Here is a 9,399-nt window from a genome sequence, read left to right as displayed (position 1 = left end):
TAAAGTTGACCCTTCTAGTGTAGGGGCGTACATCTCCTTGCATCATGGGCAAGTGGAATGCCAACCTCACATTTGCCGGACTAAAATCTAAGTATTTCCCCCAAACCATTGTGAGATAATTCTTTGGACTCAGGTTCATACTTTGATCATGGTTCTTAGTGATCCATGCATTGGCATAGAACTCTTGAACCATTAAGATTCCGACTTGTTGCATGGGGTTGGTTATGACTTTCCAACCTCTTCTTCGGATTTCATGTCGGATTTCTGGATACTCATTTTTCTTGAGCATAAAAGGGACCTTAGGGATCACCTTCTTCTTGGCCACAACTTCATAGAAGTGGTCTTGATGGACGTTTGAAATGAATCTCTCCATCTCCCATGACTCGGAGGTGGAAGCTTTTGTCTTCCCTTTCCTCTTTCTAGAGGTTTCCTTTTCTAGAGGATTCTCCGGCCTTAGGTGCCATTGATGGTAATGGAAAACAAAAAAGATTATGCTTTTACCACACCAAACTTAAAATATTGCTCGCCCTCGAGCAAGAGAAGAAAAGAGAAGAAGAAGAATAAGAAAATATGGAGGAGAAGGGGGAGTGTAGGTTTCGGCCAAGGTATAGAAGAGGGGGTTGTGTTTGTGTGAAAATGAAGTAGAATGGAAGGGTATATATAGGGAGGGGAGAGGGTGTAGTTTCAGTCATTTAGGGTGGGTTTGGGTGGGAAAGTGGTTTTGAATTTTGAAGGTAGGTGGGGTTTATGGGGAAGAGTGGATGGATGTGAGTGGTGAATGGGGTAATTGGGAAGAGGGATTGAAGTTGTTGGGAAGTGTGATATGGGGAAGAGTGTTATAGGATTAGGAGGTAAGGTGGGAATATGTTAGGTGGGGATCCTGTGGGGTCCACAGATCCTGAGATGATCCTGTGGGGTCCACAGATCCTGAGGTGTCAAGGAATTATATCCCTACACCTAATAGGCATGCAAAATGACTTTGCATACCATTCTGGCATTTAAACGCCGAGATGATGCACGTTTTGGGTGTTCAACGCCCATGTGTAGCATGTTTTGGGCGTTGAACGCCAGTTCCATGCTTGTTACTGGAGTTCAGCGCCAGCTTTTCTCAAGGCACATTCCTGGCGTTCAAACGCTAGAATGTTGCTTGTTTCTGGAATTCAGCGCCAGATTCATGCTCTGTTCTGGCGTTGAACGCCAGCCAGATGCTCCTTACTGGTGTTGAACGCCAGTCTGTCCTTCCTCCAGGGTGTGATTTTTCTTCTGCTATTTTTTATTTTGTTTTTAATTTTTATATATTTTTTTTCGTGACTCCACATGATCATGTACCTAATAAAACACAAAATAACAATAAATAAAATAAAATAAAAATTAGACAAATAAAATTGGGTTGCCTCCCAACAAGCGCTTCTTTAATGTCAATAGCTTGACAGTGGGCTCTCATGGAGCCTCACAGGTGATCAGGTCAATGTTGTATAGTCCCAACACCAAACTTAGAGTTTGACTGTGGGGGCTAAAAAACGTATAAATTATCCGCTCATCAGTTGTCTAACTAAGTAAATTAATCAACCATTGTTGCTTAGTCCATTAATTCTCATGGGATCGACCCTCATTCACTTGAGGTACTACTTGGTACGACCCAGTGCACTTGCCGGTTAGTTTGTGGTTAGAAATTTCGCACCAAATTTTTGGCGCCGTTGCCGGGGATTGACTGTGATTGACAACTACTCGTTATTTGAATGCTTAGCTTAGATAATTTTTTCTTTAAATTAATTTTTTTAGTATTTTTAATTTTTGTTTTTTATTTCTTTTTTTTCTTTTTTTTCTTTTCATTCGCGTTTTTCCCCGTCTTCATGTCTTCTTTTCATTTTCTTTTCATTTTTATTTTTTTTATTTCTCTAACTTCAATTTGATTTTTTTAAAAACTTTCTTTCGTTCTTTTTTTTTCTATTTTCCTTTTTAATTTTTGTTTTCTTTTTTAGTTTCTTAATTATTTAGCTTATTTTTTATTTTGTTTTTGTTTTTGTTTTATTTTATTTTATTTTCGTTTGTTTTCATTATTTTTATTTTTTATTTTATTTCTTTTGATAAAAAATTATATATATATATTAAACCAAAAAAAATCTTCTTGTTATTTATTTTTTGCTTTTCTATTTACCACATGGTGCATTTAATTCTATTTGGTGTTTTGTGTTAAGGAAAAATAATGGAGAGATATCACATGGGTTACTACTCACACCCAAGTAGTGATTCTTATTATTGTGGATGGATGAACTATCCGAATTTTAGTTGGCAAAGTCAAAACAAAAAAAACTTCAGTGCTCCATGTTTCAACTATCCAGAGCCACCATCCACTACAAAAAAAAGAGTTTAAAATGGCATTGACATTACGGCAGTTTTAAAGAACCGCCGTAATACCCGGTTATAATGGCATCTTTGGTTGCTGCCATAATTAACTTTGTATTTTCTGGCGGTTCTGGTGATTATGGCGGTTTTGAACCGCCGTTTTCACACATATATAAAAAAAAAGAATTGCAACCCTAGCCTCATTAAACGAAACACAGTAACGGCGCTCTCGATCTCGCTTCTCTCTCCTTCGGCTCCTCCATGCTCCGACAGCGCCGTTCTTCCCTCTCGGCTTCTCCTCTCTCCACCAGTTACGATTTCTCTAGGTACTTCTCCCTCTCCGCCAGTTTTGAACGAACGCAGGGAAGAAGAAGAAGAGAGTGACTCTTTCGTGCATAACGGAAAGAACCGTAATTGAAGCATTTTCATCTCAGGTAGCCTCTTTTACAAGTCTTCCAATCTCTTCATCTTTGTTTCGTTATGTGTTTGTGCGTTGAAGTTTGAACCGCCGCTGTCCTTCCCAATTCTCGGTCTACTTGAATTTAGGGTTTTCCAGCCATAGTTTGTACTTTTTGGACCATGATACACTCGAATCTACATCTCTTGCATTGTTGTTTGAGTAATAATGTTGCCACTTGAGCTTCAAGATTTATGTAATTAAAGAGAATCGAAGGTTTTTTTTAGCATCGCACAAATCGGTTGCTAAATGTGTAGGTAATGTTATATGCAAAGTCCTCCTTGAAGCGATTGTGATGATAAATGTTTCAGACTTTCTGCATTGATAGGTCTTCGTTGGGTGCTATGTTATTATTTCCGTAATTTGAACAATTTGTCATTGACAATCTTTTCCTAGCATTTATGTAACCGGATCATTCCCTTGTTTTTCATGGTTAAATTTTGTTTCTCTGAAGAGCATGGTAGTGTGTTCTCCATAATTCGGACAAGTTCTCATTGACAATCGTTGATGCTGCTGATTTTCTGATGATTTCAACTTACATAGCAAAACTAGAATTTGCTTAGTATTTTTAGGAAATTAATATCAAGAAATGCTGTTGTCTTTTATTTTTTCTTGTTTGCTGGTTCAATTTTTAAGGTGCAGTTTCTGGATTAAAATAGTTCTCAAAGCACTCCATTTTTAAATGTTCTCAATGACCAGTCAGATTTTTAGTATATTCTATTCCTTATTCACATGTTAGGCCTCCTTTTAATTCACATAGCTTGTTTTTGTTGACCCCTTTTTATATTTTAACTTTCAGTTTCAATTTTACATGTCCTCAGATACCCTATATTGACTATTAAACTCACTTGTCTTACTTGTGTTTGAGACTTTCAGCTGGTTTTTAATCAATTATTCAAATAGGCACCACCAGATTTTGCATTTAACCAAGAAATGAAGAAATAAGAATTAATTGAAAACAGATAGTGTGTCTTTGTGTTTTTATGTAAACCAGTTTTTTGATTATTTAGATAACTAACTAACTTGCTTTAACTAACATGAATTTGTTGGTGATAATTTTTCATGTGAAACAGGTTTTTTGCTGTATCTGATTTTTGCTGCTGTTCTCCAGGTTTTTTGCTGTATCTGATTTTTGTTGCTTTAACTAACCAAAAATTTCTTACCATGTATCTGATTTTTGCTGCTGTTCTCCAGCAACTGTCGTTAGTTTGCTTCTTCAAGTGTTTGAATTGAATGCTTACTTCAGTGTTGCAACAATCTATTCTTTATTTTTATTATTTATCTTGCATTTAGCTTGATTTTGGAAATTAAGATAGTAATCTTGTTTCCTTAAGTGCTCTTACAAATACTAGAAATGAGATCTTTTCATGAAAGTTTTTTACCTTGTTGCGTTGGTTTGTTTCTCTTTCAGTTTATGTATCATGGTCTATTCCATTACATGAGCTTGTCAAATGTTCTTTATTTTTGTAGTAAGGAAAGTTTTGTCAACATGGATTTTGTGATTTGATCATGTCACTTGATTATTATTCAAGAGCGTACTATCCAATTGTGTTAACTATGTGCTACACAAGTCATATTTTAGACACCCATCACAATGATAAAGATAGTGCTTTCAGTTATCGTGGCAGTCATTTAATGTGGCACCAAGCACCCACATGGCACATGGATGAATCTCTCTCAGCTGATCTGTGCTACCTAAAGTTAGGCTAAGAATACTGAATTATCTGCGGATTTCAGTGTCAAATACATGAGCTGCATTCATGATGGCTGAATTTATCTTTGTTGCAGTTTTTGAGCTTATTAACTAGTTAAAATTTGACATTGATTATAGTTGTTGCTGTTGCACTAAATTAGTGAAGTATTTGAAATTCGATAGTGAGAAAAGAGTTTAAGTGTACTCCAATGCTTGCTAAGTATAAACGATGAAATGAAAAGGCTTAGAAAGGAAGTTTAAATTTTAGAAAGAAAGTTTAAATTTCTTAAGTAAATAAAATCAGACGTTGTTATTGCCACTAGCTAATGCACAAAGTTGATGGTCCTCACTGCTGCTTGTGGTTGGTTAATCATATATATATTTTGCTCTGATAAGTAATCTTGGTAATTAATTTTAATTTGTAGTCTTTTATTTTCAACTATACCTTCCTTTCTTTAATTTTTTTTTAACTAACTATATCTCTTTTTGGCTTCGGTGTATAAGATAACTCCAAGAACAGTGAAGGTATAACCACACATTCCTATCATGGAAATTGGATTCTTGAAAATCAAAATTGAGACCACCACCGCAACTGCCCCCTTCGCATTTCCTAAAACCTGCAAATATTTAACTAAATGTATTAGAAAAACATTTTATTTCCTAAAACCTTGCGCACGCCATTTTACTTTTCTGTGTAATGATTATCTAATTTTTATTTTTATGAACACAGGGTCAACAACTTAGCCTTGCTAATTCAGTTAGATGGCTCCAAATTCAGACATCCACTGCCACTGTATGCTCTCCCTCACTTCCTGTTTATATTTGCTAATTCAGTTAGATGGCTCCAAATTCAGACATCCCTAATGCATCTCAGTTGTTATATTGTTGATGTTAGTAACTTAATTTTATGCATATCTTTTCTTCAATGATATATTTCTTGATTAAAATAAACTTACTCTGTTATATCATTTGTATCAACCAGAACACCTAATACTTACTCTTTTACTCTGTTTTAGTGTTTTCTAATTGCTCGATGGCTCTGATAGTGTTTTACTGGTTCACCAGTTGCTGATGGCTCCTAATTTTTTTGTTCATATTTGCTCATGGTCTGTGGCTGTGCCTGTTTTTAATTTCTGTGGCTTAGGCTGTTTTTACTGGTTCATATTTTTTTATTTTTCATTGATTTCTGTGGCTTAGGCTGTTTTTACTAGTTCATATTTTTTTATTTTTCATTGATTTCTGTGGCTTAGGCTGTTTTTACTAGTTCATATTTTTTTATTTTTCAGAATCAACCGTTAATTCTCCTCTTGATGCTCTTGGAGTAGTTCTTGGGAAAGAGCACCCTGGTCGTGTTCGAGGTTTAGGCATGGGAGCTGTTCCAACTATTGCTTTCAAGAACAACACCACAAGAATTAGTCAGATGAACTTAGGTTCTTCAAATGATGCTAGCACATCATCTACTTGTGGTCCCAATGTGCTGGATACTGTTAAAGCGCAGTTGCAAGCATTAGTCTCTTATATTGCTTTTAAGGAAGGAGGTAAAATTCCAGTAGAATTAGCTGGAATGTTTCCTACTCAACAAATTTCACAGGTACAAATACAATTTATGTTCTTAATACCTTATTCCATGTGTAATACAAAAAAGTTGCTAACCCTATTCTACCATGCAGACCATCCTTTATCAAAAGAAACCTCGCTCCTTCTCCTTCTCTCTCTCTATTTCTTTCCGTCTCTCACTATCTCACATTCCTTCCTTGGATACTTTATTGAGCATGAATAGTTAATTACATTCTAAATAGAGATACCCTTTATTGTTAAATATGGACTATGCAACATTTAATTAATTAATTTATTTCAGGTATAGTACAGTAGCCATAGTTAAATGTAATTAAACAATAATTTTTTCTTGATGTATTATGGACAACATAATCTCACATTTGGCTGTTTGTGTTATGGCATAATGCATGGGGGCATTTCGTGGTACGACACCCTTTTTAGCATAATTATTAGTACGAACCTCATCAATGACCTATCAGATACAATGGTAATAATAGAAAGCATTATTGACTTTATATATGTCTCAGTCATATGAGTATATATTTGGCAGAGTAGTGCTTCCTGATTATTTTAGGATTGGTCCTTACAATAATGAGCATATTATATATTGTTGGCATATTATAAGACTCATAATAATCTTTATGGGCTCATTTTTGTATAGTGAAAGCTCATTGTTATCTATATGTTAAATTAGTTAAATTAGTGTGAGTTTCCTTTTCCTAATTCCCAGAAAACAGAGGATTTATTGTGCAAAAGTGCAGTTTTCTTTTTTGATGGAATAAATTTATATTAATAGTTTCAGATTCAATTTTATATCTTTTTTTATTGTACTCATAATTATATTTTTGTTGTAGGGATTGGATCAAGAGAGTGAGATTCCATCACCAAGAGAGTTAGGAAGTAGGTCTTCTGGAGCGAGCAACAAAGAAGCATGATCTTGTATGATAAAGATTTTATGTATTAAGTATTATAGATATATGTTAAGACAAATTATTGAAAAATGTTATCTTTGATACTTTGTTTTTGGATTATGATTTTTTATTTTCGGAGATTGTGTATGAATTAAAAATCTTGTTATGATGTTTGATTTAAGGTTATGCTTTTTGGTTATGAGATTTTAAAGTTTGAGTTCTAAAAATGTCACTTTAAATATATAGTTTCAATCTCATTTTAAAAAGTATAAAATTGTAATTAGGTAAAAACGACGGCTAAAAACGCCATTTTAAACAAAAATGGTGCCATTATATCCTGGTAAAAACGGCAGTTAAAAAATACCATTTTAATCGAAAAGGATGCCACTAAACCCTGGTAAAAACGGCGGGTATAAACGCCATTTTAATCGAAAAGGATGCCATTAAACTCTGGTAAAAACGGAGGTTATAAACGCCATTTTAAACGAGGAGGATGCCATTAAACCCAGGTAAAAACGGCGGTTATAAACGCCATTTTAAAAAAACGGCGGTTATAAACGCCATTTTAAAAAAACGGCGGTTATAAACCGCCATTTTAAACGAGGAAGATGCCATTAAACCCAGGTAAAAACGGCGGTTACAAACCGCCATTTTAAACAACAACAAAACCGCCGTTTTATCTGGTTAAAATGGCGGTTAAAAACCGCCATTTTAACCGCCAAAAAACCGCCGTATTATCCACTGGTTATTATGGATGTTTTCAAAAAACCGCCGTAATAACCAGAATGGCACCCAGAATTCCGGCATTTCTTGGAAGCGCCACTTGGAAGCGCCGTTTTCGGTAATAATGGCGGTTGTAACCGCCGTAATTACCTTAAAAAACCGCCATTTTAACCCTTTTTTTTTGTAGTGATCTCCCTATTCATACCAAGAACCACCACCTCTCTATCCATATCAAGAACCATCATTTTTCTACCCATATCAAGAGCCACCATCTCCCTATTCATATCAAGAGCCACCATCTCCTTATTCATATCAAGAACCATCATCTCCTTTTTATTCATATCAAGAGCCACCATCTCCTTATTCATATCAAGAACCATCATCTCTTGAGCTTCTCATGAAAGAATTCATACATGATATAAGGACGAGTGTAAAAAATATAGAGAAATATGTGCAGTTGATTATCAAGTCCCAGGAAGAGGAACAAGCAAATTCCTTCCCAAGAGATATAATGCAAGATCCTATGGAAGAAAGTGAGAAAATCAATCAAAGGAGTTCATACTCCAGTGAATTAGAGAATTTTCCACCCTCACACATGGAAGAAGAGGAAGATGCACAAACAAAGGAGGTTTTAAGGGATGAAAATAATTATGGGAATCTACACTCTAATGAAGCAGAGAGTGGTATAGAGGGTGACTTTATTGAACCACCAATTCAAGAAGTTCTTGATGAAGGGTACACTCTAACCATCACACAACACCCAAATTTTAAAATCAAAGAAGTGAAGGTGACCAAGGAAAGCACTGAAAAGGGGATTGTGACCAAGAAACAGAAGAAAATATCCATGAAAAAGAGAAGATCGGAAAAAAACAATCCACCCTCTACCCCAACAAGCAAGGTGAATCAAGCTAATCATAATAAAAGAAAGCTTGTTAGGAGGAATTTATATCAGGGGGCACAAATTTTCACCTCTCCCCCCTTGGAGACATTTCTTTTAACCAACTGGAAGAAGAGAAAGAAAATTCAACAATCAAGTGTCAAGCTAGTGACATTAAAAAAGCGCTTGTTGGGAGGCAACCCAACTACTAGTATCCTTGTTTTTGCAGTTACTGTGGTTTTAATTTTATAGTTATTTTTATTTTAGCATTATAGTTATTTTAATTTTGATTTTAAACTACTTTATCTCTTTTTTTTTTTAGAATTTTTCTTGTTTTACATGTGTTTTGGTCATGCAGAATGATTAGAACAGGAACAGGAGCAATTAAGAAGAATTTTTGACACCTTGTTTTCAAATTTTCTTTGCTTGAGGACAAGCAAACTTTTAAGTTTGGTGTTGTCGCTTCACTTTTGGCCTTTTCTGTTTATTTTAATAGCACCAAAGGGAGATGAATGTTCTTCATGGAGGAATAAGATGGCCACCAGCATAACTGAGGTGGTTGAGTTCCTTTCATTCTATTTCTCTTCCATTCTTATTTTGTTATCTTCTGTTTTCTGTTGCTTTGATTGCTAGCATGATCTTTAGTACTTTTAGTTCTTAGATTTAGTTTCATTCTGTCATTTGCTTTTAGTTAAAAAAAATAAAAAAATATTTTCTCATGTATTGCTCACTGAGCTTGAATTCAAAAGAAAAAGAAGTGATGTATTGCATGAGAAAGTGAGTTTATATTTAAGAGTAATCTTATTTACTTAAATGTGGTGCTATTATTTGTGAT

This window comes from Arachis duranensis, chromosome 7 (assembly GCF_000817695.3).
Source record: "Arachis duranensis cultivar V14167 chromosome 7, aradu.V14167.gnm2.J7QH, whole genome shotgun sequence".
Taxonomy (NCBI): Eukaryota; Viridiplantae; Streptophyta; class Magnoliopsida; order Fabales; family Fabaceae; genus Arachis; species Arachis duranensis.
This window is presented reverse-complemented; position numbering follows the sequence as displayed.